Source organism: Aethalodelphis obliquidens, unplaced genomic scaffold (assembly GCF_003676395.1).
Source record: "Aethalodelphis obliquidens isolate GAN/ISIS:26980383/991018 unplaced genomic scaffold, ASM367639v1 scaffold4, whole genome shotgun sequence".
Taxonomy (NCBI): Eukaryota; Metazoa; Chordata; class Mammalia; order Artiodactyla; family Delphinidae; genus Aethalodelphis; species Aethalodelphis obliquidens.
The window spans coordinates 12,485,887-12,512,477 of NW_020837948.1; the positions used below are offsets into that span (position 1 = coordinate 12,485,887).

Here is a 26,591-nt window from a genome sequence, read left to right on the forward strand (position 1 = left end):
GGCAATTTTTCTCTTATTCTTACAGAGTAAGAATGAATTTTTCCAGGATGAACACCCAAAATGTGAATAGTGGCTCATCAGTGTCCCCTTAATTTACTCCTACCTGTGCCATTTCCATCTCTAACTCTTTAGCTTCAGGGATGCAGATGAGAAGTTTCCGATTATGATGCATAAATGATCTTTCTATATTCCTTTTACATTCCTTGGGTTGTTTCTTTCTGAAACTGGAAAGAAGAAGGCATCAAACATGTGATTAGGATACCATATTTGTCACAGCAGTTTCCACTTATTTTTCCTTGACTGTGACAAGAAAATTTTACTTTTGTTTCCCACTTAAAATTCTTTAAAAGAAAAATTGGATATACTTCAAGTTCCTTCCTTATAGAGAAGTAGGAAGGTTGTTCTGGTTCCAACAATCTTATGAAAAGAGTCCCTTGTGAGGAGGAAGGGGAAACACATTTTTAAGTTACTTTCCTCCCACTGAAAACATTTTGAAATACTTTCCTTGAAACCACCTTTGCAATCCTGAATTTATTGTGGACTTCTGTGTCCAACTGCCTAAACAAGAAATAGGGAAATATGCCCATGAAAGTTAACCTCTGCTGAATACAACCATGAAGTAGAAAAAACACAGGGAACATCTGTATTTTATACTGTCAATATGTTCTCTCTTATTCTGGAAGCACAGGTTGTCTTTCCTCTGTCAGCTGCAAAAATATTATCTCTCTGCAGGAATGAAACAAGTGTGGAATATATATTGTGCTACCACATTACATGCATACCTAAGCAGAAAACAAAGAAAATAACCATTTAATATATAACTCAATTTTGCCTCCAGGGACAGATAAAAATTTTTATTATAATACCCAAATGGTACAGTACATAAATATACATGGGAAATGTGATAGGACCAAGCCAGGCTCTTTTGGCTACATGCTGGTGGCTAAAAATTTATCATCTAACCTCATCCTAATCTTCCCTTCTCATAGACATGAAGTAGGCTATATTTTTTATAAGAGCCAGGAATTTGGAGCAAAGGAGATCAAAACTGATCACCATTTTTCAGCAGATCATTAATTTCTAAATGTCTGTGGAAAATAGCTATTGACTGATATCTTTCAGTTTCATTTCAAGCATAACACCTTATACTGTTTACTTACGAAACAACGAAGATAGTTAAAAAAAAAAACTAAACGAACTAAATTGGTAATTTAATAACTTCAGATGATTGGTAATTTAATAACTTCAGATGGTTTAGAGGTATTTATCCCTTTTGAAATCAATAACCTTTCGTTTGGAATCTTAAATCCACTTTAATGAGCATTCTGCTGGCAGCTGTTTTATTTAGGATCCGAGCTTATACAAACAAAAGTAACAGAGGCTTTTACCTAGATTACAATTTACAGTTAACTTTTGCAGACCACATGACTGATTTGAATGTATAAGTCCCTACAATTCCATTATACATGTTTCTTAAAAATTTGAATGCTTTTAACCAGAGAAGAGCTTACACAGGACGAGTGTTGTCGATGTGAGGAATCTCGATGTTGCTCAGTTATTTGCAGCATGTCTGAAATGGCTCTTCTAACACTGGTTCTGTCTTTGAAAGCCCATACAGAGCAATAACATGACCTTCTTAGAAGCAATAAGTGAAAAACACCCCTGGATAATGCCACTGACTTGCTACATAAGTTGCATTTTTATTGAATTATCAAATTGAAATATTTGTCAACACATAATACCCTATTTCTTTGTATCTTCACATTCACTCACTCTGTTTTAATTCTGACAATGTCTTCTGCACTATTTCTTCTCTATAAGAAACTTTCTGAGGTCAAGTAATCTATCCGTATAAAACTTATTAGAAACATCCTCCACAAAACAAGGGGCTGAATTTATTGTCACTGTAATCTGCATTGCTCTGCCTCTGTGCATCAGGCACCTAAGTAGCTCTGGAAGCCTCCAGAGTGTGTTCAGAAATGAAACTTTCGACTTATCACTGTTTCTCTGTGAGATGCTGTCCTATCTTGCACTAATGTTGCCTCCTGGGAGCACTTCAAAGCTATCACGCCCTTAATACACCAAAAAACCATGCTGCATTCCCTTCATAGTTTACAAAATTCTTCATAAAAACAATGACTTCATCATCTGTTATAATTCTACTTTCCACAGGGATCAAAAACTAGTCCTTGAGCCATGTGAGAGATAGCACCAAGTAATGCCTCCCCACCTGTCCCTTTCCCAGGGGCCTTTAATACAACCTCTCTTTAAACCAAAAAAAGAAAAAGTACAAATCACACAGACAGACTCCAAATCCCAGCTTCTGCTCAGGTGGAGCCCCTTGCCCCATTTAAAAATATTCAAAGATCACCTCTTATCCATGAATAACCTACTGTTGCTCCATGAATATCTCATTGCCATGCTTACCTGAGAATGAAGCTAGCAGAGAGGAAAGCAAGCGGGGAGATGAGGAGAGCCCCCATCCTCATCTTAGCCCAAAACCAGCAATCACCTTTGGTCTCCCTAGTTGCCTGTGCCAGTAAATTCCCCTTTTTGCCAAAGTCAGTTCGAATTTGGTTTTATATCACTTGCGACTGAAATAATCTTGACTAATATACTAATAATTACCAAATTTTATTGGGTTATGTAAATATCATTGCCTCGGGAACTTGAAACAACAAATCCCTGGGATTTCCAACCGTGAAAACTACAGTCTGATGAGTGATTTAATTAAACATGTACATATAGATCACTCCCCAAGCTACATACATAGAAATGAGGAGAGACGAATCTGAAGGAGACAGAAAAAAAAACTTTCGCATTTTGAAACAATGTATTAAGAAGACATGTGCCCAATGTCTAGGATTGGAAAGATAAATGATTCCATTTTATGTTGTTATTAAATTGTATGACCCTTCATTAAAGTTAAATGCATTTAGAGGAATTAAGCTTATCAAAAACTTGGCAGTGTAATATAAGTAATGGTTCTTTGTTTATTTGACGACATCCTCCTGTGAGTTGATTCACAATTTTAATTTTGGAAAGCAGTATTTCTTTGATGGAGACTGATGGAATGATGCGAACTGCTACATCGTTTTGCATGAAGTCATATTGATTGTGAAAGGAAACAGAGGCCAAGTGACAACCAATTTTTCAAGGAGCATTATGACAGTAATGTTTCTATATTGTCAAAGGGATCACAACAAATTAAGAACTGAAATTAAACTTTAGGAGACAATCTCCTATCCTTTTGAAGATAAGCACACCAGAATTCTATAACGACAAAAATTCTAAATATTTTTAGTGGAAAAACCTTATTTAAAAAAATATGTATAAAAGTTATGTACCAATACCAAGCACCTATTTTGGACACAATGGTAAGCGGAAGAAATGGTCAGCAAAACAAAATACAAGAGAGAGCTTGCAACCCAGTGAGAGAGGAAGCATTAATCCAATCACAGAGAACTATAATTCCAATTGGGATAAATGTCACCAGAGAAATATGCCTACCACCATAGAAGACAATACTGGGGGCTTTACCCTAAACAGATAGATGAAGGAAGGATTTTGTGAAGAAGTGATATTTGAAGAACAAATAAGCACTAAGGAGGTAAAGAGGGAAAAGCACATTCTGGTGAGAGGGACGAGCCTCTCCATGGGAGTAGAGAAGGATGGGGTAAAAATCAGAAACCTGAAAGGACTGTGCACCCAGAACCTAGGGAAAGGAGGTGGAGAGTAAGGAGAGGCAGGCTGTGCAGGGATGGTAAGTTTTCTCCTAAAGCAATGGGCAGACCTTGAAGGGTTTTAAGTGGAGCCTGGGAAGATCAACTTTGCATTAAAAAAAACAACAACCCTTTGGCTTCAGTCTGGATAATAAATGGGAAGAGAAGTCAGGATGCTGGCAAGGGCAAACAGTAGTTGGGCTAGGGAGAAATGGGGGTGAGGCCAAGACACAGAAAGGGAGAGACAGAATCTGTCATGGCAGTTTACGTTCATCATGTATTGAGAATCAGCACCATGAAATCTGACTGAAACATTAGGGAAGATTTCAAATATATTAAAAAAGTAGACAGAATAATATAATGGACTTCCCGTACTCAACACTTAGCTTTTAACCATGTCCGACTCAGCTAATCTTGTTTTATCTAAATCCCCACTCATTTCCCTGCTCCCATACACATATATATATATATTTAATTATGAATATTTCAAACCTTCAGAAACGTTGTGAGAATAGTACACCACCACCAATTTGTCATTAATCTAGATTCACTAGTTGTTAACATTTTGATAACTTGTTCTACATATGTGTATGTGTGTGTAAATATATGTATTTCATCATCTATCTCCTAAAAGCAAAGTCTTTCTCCTAAACAACCACGACACAATTATCACACTCAGGAAAAGTAATATTATCTAATATACAGTCCATATTCGAAAACTTCCCATTTGTCCCAATAATGTCCTCTATAGGTAGTTTTCCCCCTGACCCAGAATCCAAACAAGGATTATGCATTGCATTTTTTGGTTCTGTCTCTTTATCCTCCAATCTTAAAGAGTTCCTCAGCCTTTTTGTCTGACATGACATGGATGCCTTTGAAGAGTCCAAGCCAGCTACTTTGCAGGATGTCCTTTAATGTGGGTTTGTCTGTTTCCTCATGATTAGATTCAGGTGAAACATTTGGCAGTACCATCACATAGAGGGTATTGTGTCCCTCTCTGTGTATCACATCGGGAGCCATATGATGTCAGTCGTACCGCTATTAATGACGATTCTTTCACTTTTTCAACTGCTTGGATTCATATCCTATAGGCATAATCCATTAATGAGGAAACCAGACAAAGACTGCACAATATAATTTCTATTTCCCCATGAGTATCTTAATGCCAAAAGACATTAACATAGGCCATTTACACAGACAAAGCTTTGTCGGTTTTATTCACGGAAGGTAGATATAGATCATAAATAGACATGGACTGGGAATAAATATCCTGCAGCAATTAGAAATTGGCACACTTGGGAATTAGAATCCTAAGAAGTAAAGTATGAAGGTGAAGCTTGTGGCCTCAGGAACCAGACTGTCGGGGATGTCATCCTGGCCCTGCGGCTCACAACCTGTGTGACCTTAGACAAGTTACCTGCCCTTTCTGGATCTGCTTCCACATCTGTGACATGGGTAATCATTAGCACTCATATGTCTGGCTTGAGTACTGAGTTGCTACACATGCAATGCACACAACAAGCTCTCAGTGGTGCAATGATGATGTTTGCAGTGAAGGACCATTAAACTCCATGTGTTGACTAAAAGAAGAACCTAGGTCTTCTTTATAAAAATATTGTCTGAAATTTTGACCCTGTTAGAAATATAATGTGGTAAGATGTCAACATGTTTGCATAAAATCACTAACATCATCATCTAGTGAGAACTACTTAGGGCAAAAGAGTTTGATTTTCACATCAGATAACAAGCACTTATATTTCCCAAATAATAAATGGTAATCTTAACAACGAAATGTGTCCAGTGACATTTCCCATTGAGGATTTTATTACCTCCTGATCATTAGTGATATGTATGTGATCTGTCTGGTGAGTAAGTGTACATATAGTATTTACACGCCCATGGAAAGATCTAAATCACAACTAGAAAAAGGTGTGCTCAGAGGTCTAGTCAAAGATCTAGCCTAGTCTCAGAATCACTTCTTAAACCTTACAATTACAACATGGTTTTAAATTTTCTAAGATATTTTTCTGCTTAGGGAACTCAGCTACAGTATGCTTACCCACTGTCTTGTATTTGTATTTGTCTGTGTGGTGTTGATGGCAGCCCTAGTTGTTTTCCCTGATTGTATCCCATTACCCTTTTTTGAAACAATAACTTTCTTTTCCCTATGGAAATTTCACTGTTAGTCATTCATGGCTTAATAAAATTATCCAATTTTTAATATATGGACTATTGTTTCCCTTAAATGAAATAATTATAATATCAAGTAGAACAAAAGAGTAATCCTTAACTTTGCTTTTTTATGATTTGAGTTTTTCCTAAAATGTGTAGCCATAGTGGAAATCTTTTTGTTTTTCCTTGCAAGTGATATAGACAAAAATGAAAATTTCTCAAAGTTAGAAGTGACTTGAATTGTTACTATTTCATTTAGGAACAAAGGAGTCAACTGGCCTATCCTAAAATTTTAGAATACGGAAAAGAAAAGAAAATGTAAGTAACAAAGCCTTGACTTTAGTACCATATCCTGGATGGCTCAGGAAAAGACAGGCAGGGTGAAAACATCTAGAGAAAACAGAAATAGAGGAAGGGAGCAGGGAGAAGCAAAGAGACAGAGGAGGGAAAGTCCAATATGGCTGGTCCCTGAGTCCTAAAATTTCACCTTTCCCAGGGCTCAGGGTAACTGCCCCAGCCCTACCCTTTAAGACCACTCTTGGGCTTGCTTCCCTCAACACCCGCTCTGGGTGTCCTCCTGCCCCCAAACCTCAACTATTACACCTCCAACCCACTCCACCTACCAATACCCCAAACATACACGGTATGTCTTCTTTTTCTTCATTGTCGTCTTTTATTTTTCATCTGATTCCTTCCATTTGTCAAAGTTAAATAACTTCCATCACAGGCATAAATTTAACAGTCACAAAACCTAGATGTACATAAATCTTCATTTCCTCAAAACTGACTTAGCTCACAAGCCCCCATTTCCACAGATGGAAGAATACCTAACTTTGCCCATTTAAGGAAAACTCAGACATTTCTGGTTCTTCTCACTTTCTTTGGACTAATACAAAGTCAATAAGAAATTCACACTCTTATTTCCTTCTCTTCCTTCCATTGATCCTCTAAATGTGGAGGTAGGAACCCATAATTATAAGGGTGGAGCAGCACATACTACAGAGAAGAGGGAGTTCAGTCTAAAAGAGAAGACAGTGAAATAGTCCAGTAAGTGCCCAATCACAAGACCAATGAGAGTGTCAGGGGAGCAGAGTGAATATAAAAAAGAACAGAGGGAGAAGACAGAACAAAAGCTCAGCCACAAGGGGCCAGAGACAGCTTCAGAGAGGAAGTGATTTTTAAGTCAAGGGTGAGTAGGAGTTAGTCAGGTTAAGAAGCTGGGTAAGGCAGTCACAGGGACCATTTGCTAAGGCATGGAATCAGGGAAACTGTGACATGCTTGGGAAATGCAAGCAGCACCCTGTGGCTGGAGCACAGGGAAGGTTTGGAGGAGCGGGTAGAAGATGAGTCTAGAGAGGTGAACAGAGGTGTACATCAAGCCAAGGAACTGGGTGGGATCGTATTCTCTAAGCCAGGAGTCGGCAAACTGTACGTGAAGTCCAGATCGGCCTGCTGCCTGGTTTTGTACACAAAGTTTTAATGGACTCAACCATACTCATTTGTTTACATAATATTCATGATACTTTCACGCTATACCATCAGTCAAGGACTTCTGACAATGTATGGCCATCAAGGCCTAAAATATTTATTCTCCATATCTTTACATAAAACTTTTGCTGACCCTTCTGCAACCCACTTGAGAAATATACGCATCCTCTTTTTTTGCACACATTTTTTTATTCTTTTATTGAAGTATAGTTGTACAATATTACATAAGTTACAGTTGTACAATACAGTGATTCACAATTTTTAAAGGTTGTACTCCATTTATAGTTATTATAAAATATTGTTATATTCCCATATTGTACAATATATCCTTGTAGCTTACTTTATAACTAATAGCTTGTACCTCTTACTCCCTTACACCTTTATTGACCCTCCCCCTGGCCCTCTCCCCATTGGTAACCACTAGTTTGTTCTCTCTATCTGTGAGTCTGCTTCTTTTTTGTTATATTCATTAGTATGTTGTATTTTTTAAATTCCACACATAAGTGGTATCATGCAGTATTTGTCTTTCTCTGACTGACTTATTTCACTTAGCATAATGCCCTCCAAGGCCATTCATGTTGATGCAAATGGTAAAGTTTCATTCTTTTTATGGCTGAGTAATATTCTATTGTATATAGCTATACCACATCTTCTTTATCCATTCATCTGTTGATGGACACTTAGGTTGCTTCCACATCTTGGCAATTATAAATAATGCTGCTATGAACACTGGGGTGCATGTAGCTTTTTGAATTAGTGCTTTTGCTTTTTTTTTGGATATATACCCAGGAGCGGAATTGCTGGGTCATGCGGTAGTTCTATTTTTAGTTTTTTGAGAAACCCCCATACTGTTGTCCACAGTGGCTGCACCAATTTACATTCCCACCAACAGTGCATGAGGGTTCCCTTTTCTCCACATCCTCGCCAACATATGTTATCTGTATTCTTTGATGATAGCCATTCTGACAGGTGTGAGGTGATATCTCATTGGTTTTGATTTGCATTTTCCTGACGATTAGCAATGTTGAGCATCTTTTCATGTGCCTGTTAGCCATCTGCATTTCCTCTTTGGAAAAATGTCTATTCAGTTCTTCTGCCATTTCTTAATCAGGTTGTTTGTTTTTTGATGTTGAGTTGTATGAGCTGCTTATATGTGTTAGATATTAATCCCTTATCTGTCATATCATATGCAAATATTTTCTCCCATTCAGTACATTCTCTTTTTATTTTGTTGATAGTTTCCTTTCCTGTATGTACCCTCTTGAAAAGAAAAAGTTCTCAAAGACCTGAAGTGCCACTTAGATATCTTTAGTGTATTGATATTTATATTTGTGCAAACCTAAAACTAGCTGTAAGCATCTTATGCTTATGGCTCTTACATAATTATACAAATTTGCATATTAAATTTAAACAAAAATGACATTCAAATGAATGGTATTAATTCAATGTGACAGATGACATCATTTGTATGGAAACAAATTTCCACTCTTAACATGGGACTGGCTACTGAATACAGGTTCTTTTGAATTTAGCAACTTAAACCACTTGGGCCACATGATGGTTTTCCTTACTTGAACTAGGGTAAAACCTATGTTAATATAACAAAAGATAGTGACTTCATTGAACTTCATGTGTCCTGATTGCCTCGTTTTGGGCTACAAAGTCTCTCTGCCTTCTTTTCTGTGTCAGCTGTTGATAATTATAGTAATGCCCATTTGTACAATAAAAACACAAACACACATGCAGGCACTGAAATCAATTGTCAGTTCTCAGTTTTAAGGCAGCCATTCAGGTAATCCACAATTGCTTGTATTTTTTCAATGTCATCTAGATAAAATAAAGAAATTTGAAAAATAACACAGAGAGCTACAGATTCTGGATACATGCAAAGCTGAGGAAGAAATCCAACAGATATTTATTGTGGCAAAAATATAGCTAAAAGGAGCTAGTCCAAGCTAGGCGAACTCAAGAGGTGGCAATGGGTTAGAGAGAAGAGGGCAAATATGAGAGTTTTCGGTACACTATCTGGACAAGACTCTAACATCAAATGGTTGTGAGGCGGAAGAAACGCGAGGGAGAATTCTGAAATGACTCCCAGGTTCCTGGCCTGGGCATGGACATTCATCAAGGTGGGAAAACACAGAAGAGGTGGAAGTTTGTGAAGGAAAGACAATAAGTTCACTTGGGTGTGTTGAAATTAAGGCAACTGGGAGACTAAGTCTTTACCCTGAATGCAGTTAGGTATATTGGACTGCACAGTCATTAGCAAGGACTGGCTCAGACAAAAAGATTTGGGAGCTAGAAATAAGTGGTTGTTGAAGTATTTATACAGTTGAGCGGGTCCACATATAGAAAAGTAAAAAGTGAGAGCACAGAAAAGCACTAATAATGCTCAATAAAGAAATAGCCATTAGAGACAGTTGTATAAATAACCACATGTATGCATCCACAAATATTATCAAGTCAGGATGATCTGTGCTGATGGGGGGAAACTGTAATATGCACAATATGAAATACCAATACGAAAATCACTCTGCCTTTGGGTGGGTGTTTGCAGAAGATTTACTTTTGTTTGCTAAAATTTGGTTTGCTCTTCCAGAAGGCACATTAACTTGAATAAGAAGGCAAAATGGTATGTAATGTGGCCTTCACTGCTGGTTACCCACCCAGTATCCATTTCCCCTTCTTTCCTAACAGATCCTTAATTTTTCTCAGGCTGTCAGTGTGCCTGATGAGAACTGCATTTCCCAGCCTCCTTTCACCTATGAATGGCCATGTGACACAGTTCAGGTGGGTGAAATATAAGTAAAAGTCACCAGATGGAACTTCTGGGAAGGCTTTTAAAAGGCAAATAGACTCGGCTGCCTGGATGCTTCGTCCTTACCCTTCATCCTGCAGGGAAACATCATTTGAGGCGGAACAACCGTGTTGTGACCTTGAGGCCCCAAGAACATGGTAAGGATTACTGGATGGAAATATAGGATGGTCCCGTGGACTTCACGGAGCCCCAGTACCCGCTCTAGACTTCCTACTTCCAAATGTAAGCAAGAATAATAAAACCTCTCATTTTTTGTCACTGTTTTCTGTTTCCTGAGGTATAGTGCAATTTCTACCCACCCAGAAGCCCTGTTTGAAAATGGTCTTAGGTAAAAATCTCTCCTTAAATAGCCTGTAAAGTTAATGTAATGTCCAGGAAAAAATGAAGAGTTGATTCTCACCTAGATATAACAGGAAGTTTGTCAACCCTATCACTTGATTAGACAAAGTAGGGGGAAAAATGGGGGTGGGCAGCCAGGAGAGGAGCTGGCCATGTTAAACAGATTCCCTCTAAGGCCGTGTCTACCAAATTTCCAAATTCTAACATCCTCCACCATGTTTTTATTTTTGGTTTGCATTTTCCCCCCATCCTTAGCATAGTGGAAGAAAAAAAAATGAACATAAATAGGAATACTCTTAGTTACTAACATTCAGTGGCTTCTCATTTTCCACTCAATTAAGAATATGTAGGATACTTTATTGAACTATTAATCTGTGATTTGTTTGACCAGTGTTTTCCTCCCCTATTCTAAGCAAGTAGAAAGGTTAACTGCCGTCTTACTTCGGGGGAGCTTTGTGGTAGAAGCTTGAAGGCAAACTCCCTAATGCTCCTGCTGGCTGATTGGTCTTGAGGAGCCTGCGTTCCATGGGAGACAGAGGCAAAAGCAGGTGCAGCGCAGAAGAGAACAGACATAGCCCCATACCAGAAAGGCACGGTGGTGTCTGCAAACAGCAGGGACGCCCATCGTACTCCCGGCAGTACCTGGGGGAGAGGAGAGAGCCTCTGAGGGGCTTGGCTGTGTGGTGGAATGAAGGAGGCTGGACAATGGGGTTCCCATGTAAAGAAAGATTCCTGCAGCCCCAAAAGAGCACAGAAAGAGAACAACTGCCATTCAAGGGTCTTTGACAGCTTTGACAAGGAGACTCCCATGATCAGCCAAAAGTTAGGGGCAGTTCCTCTGTGTTTCAAGGAACCACAGAAGTTTCTGAGATGCTGAGGGAGGGAAAGAGAATCCCCAGTAGACAGACTGAATGTACTTCAGCGAGGCGGGATAAAGCCTCAGAGGAGTATCTTGCACACTCCATTTGTGATTCAGGAGTCATCCCCTCTGCCAGTACCAATTCCTTCTACTGGAGCCTCAGCCTCAGCAGCACAGTCTCCTCGGCCTGGTGCCCCAGACACTGGCTTTTCTTCTGCGTGAATCCTATGCTCACGAGGCTTTTCTGCCTCAGTTTTGCTCAGCATTTCTGCAAAATGCATTCACTCACAGTAAATGAGTGTCCATTTTTTCAACCCTCAAACACTTTCCTTTCACAAAACTCTCCTTGATCCTGAAATTGTAAGTCATAATTTCCTCCTTTTCATCTCCAAATTACTGATTACTTCTCTTCTTGGGGTATTTACCCACACTACCTTGTGCTACGCTCTCCTATCTGCTCCCTCACTACACACACCTTTAAAAAAAAATATTGAACATCTACTGTGCACTCTGAGGACAGTGACTGTTTCCCCGGTACCCAGCATAGGACCATATACGTATTCACTTACCAGCAAATACTTTGCGAGGGCCTGCTATGTCCCGGCCCTGAAACACTACAAAAAACAGAACATGGAGTCTGTCCCCGAGATTCTCCAAGTCTGAGTATCATGCATGGTCAAGGCTCACAGCAGTGAACATAATAAATTCCCAATGAGTAACTGTTGATATTAATTCTTAGGATTTTAAAGCTGTATTCAGCTACTTAGAGGAAATTTTAGCAAAATGGGTAAGATGATTCCTGATACTTCAGAATATGCCTCCAATACGTGGGCAGTGGGGGGGGGGGGGGGGGAAGGGGTGGAGTAACCACTGCACTTATTAGAAATATAAAACAGCAAGAAAAACTTAAAAGTGTGCCTTAATCATTTCCATTTTGAAACTAGATAATTTTTATTTTTCAAGATGACTGTGCAAATAAAAATATTACTCCTTATTTAAAATCCATGAAAAATGCTGAGATGAAGGAAGTCTTGTCCAAAAGCTACTTTCTCTTCTCAGGACTTGTTTCCATAGCCTTTCATTCTTTTCTGCTGTCACTGCTGCTTTGGAATTTGCTATTATGTGTAATAAGACTCCATCACAAATGTTTGTGGGTAGGTCAAGAAATGTTCCCTGGGGATCTTGGCACAGTGCATTGGAGACTCAATCCCTGATCTCCCTTCCCACGGTCCTCATCCTGTGCTCAAGCTCTCTGTCTCCTTCCCAGTTCTCCATTCTCCTGACTCTACTAGCTGTTGGGGGCAAACTTGCTGTTTTCAATCTCCCAAGTATGTCACAAATCTTCTATCTTCGTCAGCTAGTGAAGGAAAGAACACTGGCCTGGAATCAAGAAGCCCAAGGTGATTTGGTCATTTTTTTCAATCAATAAATATTTTAAAGCTTTTTCTATAAGTCAGGTATTGGACTAAGCCTTAGCAAACAATGATGAACAAGACAGTAAAGTCCCTGCCTTCAAGAAGCTGACATTCCAACAGAGAAAAACAGTAAACAAGATTATAGATAATGATAAATGCCAAAAAAGAAAGAAATGGAGTAATGTGATAGATAGTACCTGTAGGGGGTAATAGGAATATGGCTGTCAGAGAAGGCTTTTCTAATATTTAAGCAGAGAATTGATGTATTTCGAAGATACTACAGATTCTAAGGAAGAGTGTTTCAGGCATCTCATCCTAAGATGAGAAAGAGTTCAACATGTCTAAGGCACAGAAGACCAGTGTGGCAAGAGACAGCCAGCAGGATGGAGAGGGACCCTATGTGAGTTCAGTAGAAAAGGATTAGCTCATGGAGGGCCTAGTAGCCACATGAGGAGTTTAGATTTTAATCTAAGAGTATAGGAAGTATTCGATGTGCTTTCAGCAGAGAAGTGACAGATACCATGTTTTAAAGATCATTATGTCTAATGGGTGGAGGGTGGAGTTATGAATACCAATTAGGAGACTGCTGCCTAAATTCAGGCAAGAGAAGGGGAAGGATTCAATGCTTTCGAGTTGGAACTTGCAGGACTTAAAGATGGATCCCATGTGTAAGGCGAGGGAGAGTCACTAAGATGGAGTCTGGATTTTTGGCTTGAAGACTTTAGTAGATGATGATGTCATTTACTGAGATGCGAAAACACTCCAAGCCTATCTTGCCTGACCCTGGGCAATTTGGTCTCTTCAACTATGATGTGAATATATTGAAAGAGGTAGAGTAGATGGCCTCAGACACTTCTTCAGCACTAAAGTGGCACAGCACTATTGGATAATTAGGACATGATATGTTTTTCTTGCTTTCCATTAAGAGAATAACACAAGCCTTGGAACAAGAGAGGCTAGGAGCTCCATAAAGTTCCCACAAAGCTCCATAAAGCCATGTGACTTTGGCAAAGAGACACTCTGTGCCTCTTCTCCTCATCTGCAAAATGGCATCATAAAACTGCCTTGCTCACTGGACTGCTAGGAGGGATAACTAATTTGATTACGTAAGACCCCTAGAATATAATAGTGCTCAGTTAATTATACATTCTCCTTTCCTGACAAACTCAACACTTGCTCCTTCTCTCCTTTCATCCACTTCACTTTGTAAATGTCTTGACTCACTGATTTCTCTTTTTTCTGATTATAAACTAATTCCAAGATTGGCGATGCCCAGAACAGAACTTCCCCTGTGTCTCTCCCTGTGACAGTCACTCAGTCTTGACGTCTCTGCCTTCTCACCTGGAAGTTGAGCATTGAAGAGGGAGGGCATTGCAGCCAGCTCCAAGCCTGTGGACTCCAAGTTATCAATACTAGGATTTCAACATTCCAGCTTAACTTTGGCTTATTCATCTCTCCCTGCCTTGTAGCTCCAACCTGCTCCTGAGGAACAGGACTCTAAGAACTGGGTGGGTCTGAGAAGAAAATGTGATGGAAGGCTTCAGGCTGCTTCCATACCCTGAAACCCCAGCAATATGTCTTTTTGCTGCTGCTGACCATATTACTTAACGCTTGGGGAATGAGATGGGCACACTGCAGGAAGGTATATGATGGTCTTATCTGCTGCCCACACCATGTTTTCAGTTACCAAAAACTAAAATTTTAACCACCATAAAAATTCACTGATAAATGATCACCTTCATTTTTAAATTTATGCCTCTAATTTTCATTATCGCATTCACCCACTTTTCCTTTCGGGAAGAAACCTATAAAATCGAATTCCCCAAGTGTCAGGCAAAAAGACGTTTTTCAAAGGTTTCTTACCGACCAGACAGTAACCCAAGTTATGTCTGTAGTTTCTGCTATGGCAGCTAGAGGGCAGTGCAACTCTCTCTTTCCCCTCCTGCAGCCTAGCACATATTCTCCATCCCCCTTCCAGCTAAGGGCAGGGGAAAGAGACACAATGGGGGGAAACATGCTCACATACCGCAGGAACAGAGGGGGAAGTGACTTGAAAAGAAACAAGCAACACGAAGTTCACAGATCGCGTATCTGGGTCTTGCTTCCTCCTCGCTCACACAGCATTAGCTGCTTTCAAATGCATCTAACACACCCTTCACCTTTCCTCAGCCTCTTTCTACATCCTCTCCTACACCCAATTCTTCAGATTCTTCAAATGTGAGCTCATCTCAGCCCTCACCCTTGTACGCTGTCACGCAGACTCACTAAGCACCTCCCTGAATATGCTGAGAGGGCTGCAACTCTTTCTTCCTTTCCAGCTCAGTGCTGGCCCCGAGGGCCTGTGACCCTGACTGGGAGAGGTGACCACTCTTATGAGGTCTTGGTGTGTGACAGTGGGCAGACCATGTGGCAGAACCTAATTCCAGAGAGACTGGCTGCTGCAGGGCCGCCCAGCCCCACAGGCAGGGAGGGCGTAACAGGTGAGTAACCAAGTGACTGCTGGCAGACAGTGAGGCAGCTGAATGCATGAACGCATGAGTGCCCCAGGTGCCACCACAGGTCACAGAAGAAACAGGAGCAGCTGGGCTTTGTGGGCAAGGCCAGGCACAGAACTATAGCAAGGGTAAGGGAGGCCACAACAGCATCATCTTACATTCACAGAGAGCTTCCTGCTTTCCAAAACTCAGGCACAAAGACTCTGGTGTATCTGTTACTTCATGTAAGCAGGGCATGTATTACAATCCTCTCTTTATAGGCGAGGAAACACCTCATATGAAGGTTAAGCTGCTTGTTCCAGACAGACATTCATAACAGAGCTCAGCTGGAATCCACTGCTAGGGTGACCACTTTACCCAAAACATCATTGACCTGCATAAAATCACATATCAGGAGCAAACTTATAATGTGGGAGAGAACCCCTGACAGGGGTTAGCAAGGTGAAGGTCAGGCTTCTCACCATTTCAAATACATTAGACCCCTACACCTGGGTCCTTCAGCATGCCCAAGTACTCCACAGGAGGAGCAAGAGAAGTGACCACAGCCAAGGCCCAGAAGAAAGAAAATGTGATTAAATGAGACGGCTTCCCCACACAGGACCTACTGGGCACCAACCTCTCAGGAGACGTCTGAAAGCTTGGGACGGCCTCATTCCCTTCCCCTCCCTCCTCCTAGAAGAGAGAGTTCTTATTGCCAGAATAGTATAACTACAAGAGCTCATAGTGAGGATACTGCAGCCCATCCACTAGAGATTTTTGCCTGCAGGAAGCTTTTTTATTGGCAACTTAAAGACAGAATATTTCCATAGGGCTTCCCCACCTCCCCTGCCCTATAACTTTAAGGAAGAGAACAAAAAGATCAAAAATGAAAGCCACCTTAGTGGTAATCTATAGGTTGGAATGAGACATCGGTGTTTTACTTTTGCTTTTAAATTGATTCTCCTTTTTTTTTTTTTTTTTTTTTGCAGTATGCGGGCCTCTCACTGTTGTGGCTTCTCCCGCTGCGGAGCACAGGTTCCCGACGCGCAGGCTCAGCGGCCGTGACTCACGGGCCCAGCCGCTCCGCAGCACGTGGGATCTTCCCGCACCGGCGCACGAACCCGCGTCCCCTGCATCGGTAGGTGGACTCTCAACCACTGCGCCACCAGGGAAGCCCTGATTCTCCTTTTGTAAAGCATTTTTTTTTCAAAAAATTAGTGGTAGGGAAGGTAAGGCACTGCATATTCTGTATTTTTATATCCACTCTAGTAGATTTTGATCCAGTGTTTTGACTCCTGTTTGAATTTCTCTGTGACCTAGATCAAGCAACCTTGTTTCAGGTTCCACATTAGTAAACATTAAATTGTAGCTTCCATCTACATCCCACGCGTTATTTGGTTGATGAAGTAACTACAATAAGACCATATTTACAAAATAGCTAAAACTAAATTATGGTTGTGTAAGATGTCAATACTTAGGTATCTTTGGGACACTTCCTGAAGCTACCTATGACAGTTTGTTCATTTTTCTTTTAATTAGGGATTTATTGTATTTTATTTTAAAATAAATAAATAACCTGACTGCAGACAGCCAAAGTATATGCTAAAGGTGATGTGAGTCACAAAGCTTGTTCCCAGGTAGAGATCACATTTCTTCTTTTCCCTGAAGAAATGTTTCATCTGAGAATACATTCAAGTAATTGACTACTTGCTGACCTCTTGGATATACCATATTCTTATGAATGTCCCTTGAAGACTTATGCTTCAAAATGGCACACCCAGGACATATACTTACTTCTACTCCTTCACAAAATCACAGGACATTTATGGTAAAGAAATACAGCAGGAATAGTCATGATACGATCATGACCAGGAGGAAGAATATCAGTGAGAAATTTATTTAGATAAATTTCTTGGTAATAAGAAAGAGGATGGGATCATATTACTGGATAAACCAGAGTGAAGAAAGTTAAAACACAGAACACATTTGGAAGAAGACTGCAGCAGAGGTAAAAGCCATCCTTTATGGCAGAGTCCTAGGAGAACATAAATATACGGATGACGAGAAACAAGAGTAGAAATAGCATGCAAGGCAGTCATCAGTGTAATTAATTAAAGTACTCTTATGAAATATCTGGTCCAGGTAGCCTCTCCCACCTCACTCCCATCCCCTTGCACCAAAGCAATTAGAGACTGTGGATTCTGAGCAGCAGAACTGCACTCCACACCCACATACCCTAAAGGAAAATCATCCTGTCAGCATGTCCCACCCACAGAGTTCATAGATAGGCCCTGATGGGCGGTGGAGATCGTTTTAGGGGAATGAGACCCACGCCACAGCAGGGAAACTTGTAACAGTAATCTGTAGGACTGACCACTAATACTCAAAGAAATCCACAGCCAAGATGAAAGATTTGAGAAGGGCCCCAAGGGAGCTTTTTGCTTTGATGAAACTATTCTCTATCCTGATTATGGTGGTAGTAACATAAGTGTATGCACTTATCAAAACTCAGCAAACTGAACATATCTAAAGGGTGAATTTTACTGTATATAAATTATGCCCCAATAAATCTGAACTTAACAAAGAAGCACAAACCACAAAAGGAAAGAAGCCTAAAGTTGTTGACATCTGACCTGGTCTGTAGCGATCCTGGAGAGTTTGTCCCCTTATGTGACAGCACAGAGGAATGGCCATGGAAAAGCTGGCTCCATCTTAGCAAAGGCAGGAAGAGGGCCTGACTGATGTAGAAGCAAAAGAGAGATAAAGTCCTACGTACACTGAGTACACATTGAGCACCAGACATACTGAGATCCCTTATTTTATTCAATTCACAACACAGTGGATACAACTACCTAGGGAAATGTCCCTTATCCCCCTGGATAGGACTGTTTGGGGGTGTCTTACATCAGCTGGGGACACCTAGATAGGTGCTCAATAAATATGAACTAAAGGTCATGGAAACAAAAATAAAAGAGGCTTCTTATAAAAAAGGAACCACCAGAAAACAAGAAAGGGTTACTGGAAATTTAAAATATCGTTGCTAAAACTTTTTACATGTAATAGAAGGGCTGAAAAATAAAATCAAGGAAGTCTACTAAAATGTTGATCAAAAAAGAAAGAGATCAAAGATATGAAAATTTGAAATCATAGGGGATTGATATAAGAACTACACCCTGCGAACCAAACTGCCAGAAAGAGAGAACTGAAACAATGCACAGGAGAAAATAATTTAAAAAACAGTGGTTGATGAATAAACAAAATGTGATTTATACATACAATGAAATATTATCCAGCCATAAAAAGGACTGAAGTATTGATATATGCTAATACATGGATAAATCTTAAAAGCATTATGCTAAGTGAAAGAAACGAGACACAAAAAGCCATGTGATTCCTTTTATATGAAATGCCCAGAATAGATGAAACCATAGAGACAGAAAGTAGATTAGTGGTTGCTAGGGGCTAGGGGAAGAGAGGAATGGGGAGTGACTGATAATGATTATGGGGTTTCTTTTGGGGATGATGTAAATGTTCTGAAACTAGACAGTGGTTATGGTTGCACAACTTTGTGAATATACAAAAAACCATTTAATGGTATGCTTCAAAAGGGTGAATTTTATAGCATGTAAATTATATGTTAATTCTCAAAAAAGAAATAGTAGAAAACAATTCTCAGAACTAAAAAAAAAAAAAACCAACAAAAAACATAAGACAAGATTGAATATTAAGCAGAGTAAATATGTAGATGCTTATTTCCAAATCCATCCCTATGGAATTGAACACCAAAGAAAAAGAAAAAAGGAGCTAAACAAAAATCAAGAAAAAGTTATTTACAGGAAAATTGAAATAAAACTGCATCAAACTTCTCGTCTGCAACACCTCTAGAAGACAATTAAAACATGCCTTTTCATAGTTCTGCAGGAGTATATTATTGACCAAATTAGAATAGGAAGTCAGACATTGATGAGACTAATATCTGCTAAGAAAGTACTTTCTATTTAACAAATAGTATGATGAAGTTGATATCTTAGTAATATAATGAAAACATTTGTGTTTTCACTCTCCACAAAAAAAGTAAGGCAATTAGCAACTTAGGATGAAAAAAAAATAGTTGTTCAAAAAAACCAGTGTTTGAATATGAACAACAAAAGTGTAGCATGATTTTGAAGAATCTAAGTGTGAAGAAAGAGAACCAATGTCTAGAACATGCTCCCTTGAATAGTTCAGTGACATAGGATTGCATTCCTTTTTCTAGGTGTTAAACCACTTTATTTGATGCTGCACTTAATATTTATATAGTAAAAATATGAAAAGTGATGTTTATTGATATATTATAAATATAACTGATAAAGGAAATGTAATAAATATGGGGAGGGAGTAAAAGTTGACGATAAATTCCTCATCTTTCAGAGTGGGGAGGCAATAGATACTATTTAAATAATATGTTTGGAATAGAAGAATAGGCAAATTAAATTATAGTCATAACCATCAAGGACTAAAACAGAAGCAATTAAAAGTGATTTCCTCTGTGGAGGATACTGGGAGCTGGGATAATAGACATTCATTTGTTATTTAATGGCTTTACATATTGTTTGACATTTTGTTTTACTACATGCAAGTGTGACTCTTATGAATCAAAAAAATAGCACAAGAACAATTCCCAGGCCTGCAAACTTAACTGACTATAATTGTATGGAATACTTTCAGCAGCGGTGTACAGAAAACTTGACTAACAGTGGCTAAAATCATACCATTTATTTGTATTAAAAGAGATTCAGGGCTTCCCTGGTGGCTCAGTGGTTAAGAATCCGCCTGCCAATGCAGGGGACATGGGTTCAAGCCCTGGTCCGGGAAGATCCCACGTGCTGTGGAGCAACTAAGCCCGTGTGCCACAGTTACTAAGGCTGCACTCTAGAGCCCACGTGCCACAACTACTGAGCCCAAGCATCACAACTACTGAAGCCTGCGCGCCTAGAGCCCGTGCTCTGCCACCACTTGCTGCAACTAGAGAAAGCCCGCGTGCAGCAACAAAGACCCAACACAACCAATAATAAATAAATAAAACAAATAAATTTATTTAGGAAAAAAAAGAGAGATTCAGGGGTAGGCAGAGTGGTTTGGCCAGGGAAAAACTGGGCTCTTTCCATCTTTTTGTTCAGCCACTCAGAGCACTGGCTGTGGTCTCCCCTCATGATCCCAACATGGCCGCTGAGCTCCGCGCACCAGTTTTCTCACTACCATATCCCAAATCAGGAAGGAAATTAGCAGAGACACAAAGGACTACCTATCACATGCTGATCTCCTTTTATTTCTTTTCCAGAAACCACTGTTCTTTCTCCCTCCAACCCATTCAACCCCTACTTCTCTTACATTTCATTGGCCAGAATTACATCACCTTTTTGTCCCTAAACCACTCATAGGCAAAGGTGTAATTCACCATAACTGGCTTAGGCAAATCATATCTTATCATTGGGGGCTGAGCACATTGCTCCTTGAACAAAACCAGTGTTCTTTAACAAGGAAGAAGACACAACTGACTGTTGGATAGGCAATAACAGGGTCAACCAGGCTGACTGACCAACTAACTAACCAGTCACTGTCCCTCATGAGGAGAGGACTGCTGACCTATCTGGCAGAATCACAAAGCATGGATTCTCTGATGACAAAAGTCTGTACGGTCCTGAGTCCTTAATCCTCTGTTGATTTAATGTGTATCAATCTTTTGAGATAAAAACCCATTAGTCATGTGTTGGCATCAGCAAATTAACACTGGCTTCTGGAGAGAAACTCTTGAGAGAAAAAAAAAATCACATCACTGCATTTTTCAAAGGTTCAACATCAAAAATTTATCACGTGTAAAAACCCAATCTGTTTGATACTCTTAAAATGATTAACTTTACAAATAGCTACTAGAAACAAGGCACATCTGACAACCTGAAGAATTAGAAGAGGAGGCAAACATTTTCCTTTCCGAATTAAAAAAAATGAGTCCCATCATTTCCAATGTTCCTCCCTTGTAACATTTTAGTGTTGCTCACACATTTCTTAAGTCAAAGACTTTCCTGAGGATTCCATGTATCCGACGGTTATTGGCTTGCTTTTCAGCAGCTCTATCACAGCTGATTTACTAATATATCCTAGAGACTTCCGGTGAAATGTATACAGTAAAAGCCCACAGTGCCTCGTAATTCCCACCTATTTTAAGTTAAAGACTTAATGCGTAGATGGGATCTGACATACGATTGTTGCTCACCAGTGCACTGTCAGAGCAGGTCTGAATAATTAGCACCAGCAGCTCTTCTTTCCAGATATTAATACCTTATATCATAAATGTCAAGAATAGCACAAAGATGCAACTGGAAAGCCTCTGTAGAGGAGGGAGCCCATCAATCACGGAGGTTTCACTCTATTTTCCTTCCATTTTACTATCAGAAAATAAACCCAGCATAGTGAGATTTAAAGTCTTGACCTCCTCTTATCTATTACTTATCGCTATGCCTTCCCTGAAGCTGTACCCTGGAGGGAGGACTGAGAGAGAGAAGACTGCTCAGCTGGGGAGGGATAATGATGCGTTCAGCGGGTAAGAGGGGATGTTGGAAAAACCAAACCTCACAGCAGCACTCCAGGTGGTTCTATGCCCTCTATCTGTGTGCTTTGGGGACATGGAGACTGGGTGGTTGTAGAAGGCAGGCCCATGTGAGGGAGGTGTTTCTATCTGGACTATCTCAGTCCCTGCCCTACTCAGTGGAGAAAAGAAAACAATCTCTTTTATGGTTAGAGAATGAATATTGTAATAAATTTTAATGAGCTTGCTGAGGATCCCAAGCCCTAGACAAGCACCCTATTCAAACTAGGCACTCACTCTACAGTTAGCAAAACCACCTCCGACCCACCTCCGATAACAGGTATGACTCTTCCAACTGTAACCATGGGATCTCTAATTTAGAGATGAGCAAGTCCCTCCTTCCAAAAAAACTAACTATTCTATCTTTAGAGAACTTTGGCTATATTGAGCTGAGGTCAGTCTCCTTGAAATTCCTGTCAGTTCATCCTATTTCCATCCTCTCGGGTCCCACTGTGCAATTGTATCTCCTTTTTCTTCTGGAAGCCATTTGTGTATTTGAAAAGTGCTATCTCAAAACTCCTGTAAATCAAGCTGACCGGCCTCAGGCTGTTTAACCATTCCTCCTGTGACAAACTTTCACATTTCAGTGTCTCATCTGAACAAGGCACAGTCTGCCTTTCCCTCTTTGAGTGAGTTCTCCCAAACAATGAGCAAAACACAAGAGCAGCAACAACGATAATGAGAATACTTAATATTTCTTGAGCATTAACCACAAGCCAGGCACTATAATGCATTTTATATTCATTATTTTATTCCATTCTTACAAAATTACTGTGCAGTAGCTGGATTTTTTTTTCTTATTTTTATTTTATTTTCTTAAATTTGTATTGAAATATAGTTGATGTACAATGTTGTGTTAATTTCAGATACACAGCAAAGTGATTCAGTTATATATATAATATATATATATATATATAAAGATTCTTTTCCATTATAGGTTATTGTAAGATATTGCATATAGTGCCCTGTGTTTTGCAGTAGTCCTTGTTGTTTATTTTATATATAGTAGTTTGTATATTTTAATCCCAAACTCCTAATTTATTCCTCCCCCCCCTTTCCCCTTTGGTAACCATAAGTTTATTTTCTATGTCTGTGAGTCTATTTCTGTTCTGTAAATAAGTTCACTTGTACTGTATCATTTTTTTAGATTCCACATGTAAGTGATTTCATATGGTATTTGTCCTTCTCTGTAGTAATTGGTATTATAAACTCCAATTTGTAGTGAAGAAACTGAAACTCAAAGACCTAAGTCACTTCCCTCAGGCCCACACGGCCTGTGCAGAGCAGAGCCAGAGCTCTCAGCCCCTGTGCCATCTTGTGCTCCAGAGGCAGAATTACCATTCCCTTATTCTAAGCCCCACTTTGATGAATAGGGACAAAGACTGAATTTACTATTTTTGTTGATTCATTGAGATTATTGCCAAATCTGTATCTTTAGTCCCAATCTCTCTCTTGGGCTCTAGATTTTTATCCAACTGCCTACTGGACATCACCACTGGGACAACACCGGATCGCTTCAAACTCAACCTGTCCCAGACTGAACACATGACCTTTTCTCCCCAATATGTTCCTTTCCTGCTGTTCCCCAAAATCAGAACATGGTTTCACTATCAACTCACTTGTCCCAAGACAGAAGCCTGAGAGCCACTCTCGAATTCCCTATTGTCCCCCACATCCAAACCATCACCAAATCCTTGATTCCACTTCTGTATATTTTTCAGCTCTACCCACTTCTTTCCATCTGCACTGTCACTAGTGCTGGCCACCATCTCTCACCTCAGTGACTGCAACAGCTTCCTAACAGGTCACCAGGCACCTAGTTGTGCTCCCTTCCGCCTCTTCCCTCCTCAACACTGAAGCTGGTGGGGACCTTCCAATATGAAACTCTGATTAAGTCACTTCCTTGCTTAAGAATATTTTATGAATTGTCATCCAACAAAAATAATATCCAAGCTCTTTAAAGTGACTTGCAAAACCCTTCCAGACCTACCCCAGTTCTCCCTCTCCAGTTTCATCTCTCATTATTTCTCCCACCCTTCATGTCACAGTCTAAACGAACCTCCTCCCATTCCGTCAGTGTTTTATGTCATTTTGCCTCCAGGCCTTTGTACATGCTGTTTCCTCTTGCTGCAGCATTCTCTCCTCTCCCCACGGCTTGGTAAGCCAACTCCTGCTCATCCGGCACATTTCAGCTTTAACGTCACTTTCTCATGGTAAACTTCCCTGAATGTTATGTATTCTCTAGGATACTGTTTTTATGTACTTCATTTCTTATTCAATTGTTTCCATTAGGAAATGAATTATGTCTATCTTGTTTATCACGAAATCCCCAGCACCAAACAAAGAAGGGGTGCAAAGAAGGACTTTGAAAAACATTTGAATGGAGGAATGAATGACAGTTAAAATCCTGCTCTACAGGGATATATTGTACAGCGCGGGGCATATTTCCAATATTTTATAATAACTATAAATGGAGTATAATCCTTGAAAATTGTGAATCAGTATGCTATACACCTGAAATTTACATTATATTGTAAATCAACTATACCTCAAGGGAAAAAAAAATCCCACTTAAATATGGTGGACCTAAGCATGTCTCCCTGAACATGTATGTGTGAGGTTGGTCATTTGAACTCCAGAGAGGATATCACATTTATTCCTCACTAACCTTCATGGTTGTTAGGTTCAGTTCATCATCTCAGGTTGCTCAGATGTTTGGGGTCCTGATTCTCTCTAACCTATTCTCTAGCATATTAGCTAATACTCCAACTTAATGTTCCTTGAAAACTGAACTAGCATACTAGTTTCTAGTATAACTTTCTAGTATAACTAGAAAGTTATACTTTCTCTATCTTCATTAGGCAAGGACAGAGCCCAGTGACACCCATTAGACACCCACCTCCATTAATCAGCACCCATTGACTATACTAATTTAATCAGATTCAAACCTACTTCATTTTCTTTTCCCTTATCCTCATGGGTAAGCTGGTCAAGATTTCTCGATGAAGTCCAAATAAAGAGTACTATAATTCTCTAATTCCATTATTCTCCATCTTTTTGGACTACCACACTAATAGATAATATTCAGATAGCATCCTCTGGGCATACTCAAGTTTTTATGAAATTCCCAGGAGCACAACTAAAACTCCACCTCTTTCTCTGCCATTAAAGAAATCACAGTGGCGAGCAAGTGGATGACTGAGGTGTCTAACGACAGATCCAGCAGGAGTCCTGGCTCTTCTGGAGCTGAAGCTCTATCTGTGCCGGGCAGCTAGCCAGAAGAATGGTCACTGCCACTTCCAAGGCATCTGTGCAACCCGTGCTTCGGCAGTCAGTCCTCTCCTCTCCTCTGAAGAGAATGTAACATTCCAGATCCCTTCCCTCTGGCCCTGACTCTGCACTCTTCTCACGTGGTATTTTAGTTCTTCCTGACCTGGTCCCCAGCTGGTCTCCAAACATACCAGGATGAAAAGAGCTATGTGGTTAAACTGATTTCTATTAAAATCAGTAAAGACTAATTAATACAAAGTTGTAAGTCAACTATACTTCAATTAAAAATTTTTTTTAATTAAAAAAACCCAAAATTTAAAAAATCAGTTGACTAAAACGTGTAGGAAATTTTACCTGGAACACCAGGTATCACACAAAAACAATTGTCAGTGTATCAATTGGCAATGTATCACCCCACTGCCCTAGCAGGCAGCCTCTGAAGTCCTAAAATTACATGAGATGATGAACACCAGCAGGGACTATGTCCATGAATGAAGCAGAAATCAATGAGACAGATGTCATCCATAGCACGGCCCACTGGCTGCAGGGGCATCAAAGTAAGTAAGACAGAAAAAATGTGTGTTTTTTCTGCTACAATACACATGAATTGCTGGCACAAGGTAAGGTCCCTGGGGCAGGGTCCTCAAAGAAAACCAGAAGCTGAATGCCCTAAGAAAATGGGTACACAGAGTTGGGATATCATAACATTCCACTTCTAACATACCAGGCTTTATGGACTAAGAGTCTACCTACACACTAGGAGTCAGACCAGCAGAAAACAATAGTTGAGAAGAACACAGAGAACAACAGCCCAAGCACAGGGATTCCAGGCACCGAGGGGAGGTAAATGTGAGACTACAATGAGGAAGGGCCAATGCCTGGACATCTGATGATGGGATCTTTTGATCCAATAAACTCAGAAACAAAACATTAATGAGAACTTTAATCAACAAGCTCATGAGGGTTACCCAGGTGTGGCAGACACTGCTAGGTGCCTTCCCAAATCTACTCTCCACTACGTCCTTATTAAAGAATTCTGAATTTGTTTTTTAAACAGGATACATGGCTATCCAGCTAAAAGATTATTTTTTAGCTTTCCTTTCAGTCAGCTTAGGACATAACTAGTTTCTGCCAATATGCTGAATGAAGAGTGCTGTGTGCTAGGTTCAGGAAATCTTCCTGTATGGGAGGGGCTTTATTTCTTCTCTCACCTTCCTCCATCCAACAGCTTGGACTTGGGATAAAATGGCAAGAGGCAAGCAGCCATCCTGGACTGTGAGGTGGCCTTGAGGATGGAAGCAACAAACACAATACAGCAAAACAAGTGCAATTTCCTGACGCTGTTATTGCCACAGTAGTCCTGGATTGCCTTATCTCCAGGTTTCTTTCTTGTGAGAGAGAGAGAGAAA

The 26,591-nt window shown here is 40.0% G+C and overlaps 1 protein-coding gene across 1 annotated transcript in view; it reads right to left on the reverse strand.

Annotated features, from left to right (window-relative positions):
* MEGF10 (multiple EGF like domains 10) overlaps positions 1–26,591 on the reverse strand; it is a 366,625-nt gene that overhangs the window by 212,046 nt on the left and 127,988 nt on the right. Inside the window, exon 3 of the mRNA XM_027098843.1 lies at positions 104–224. The gene's annotated coding sequence lies outside the window, so the exon portion shown is untranslated. The remainder of the gene's footprint in view (positions 1–103; positions 225–26,591) is intronic.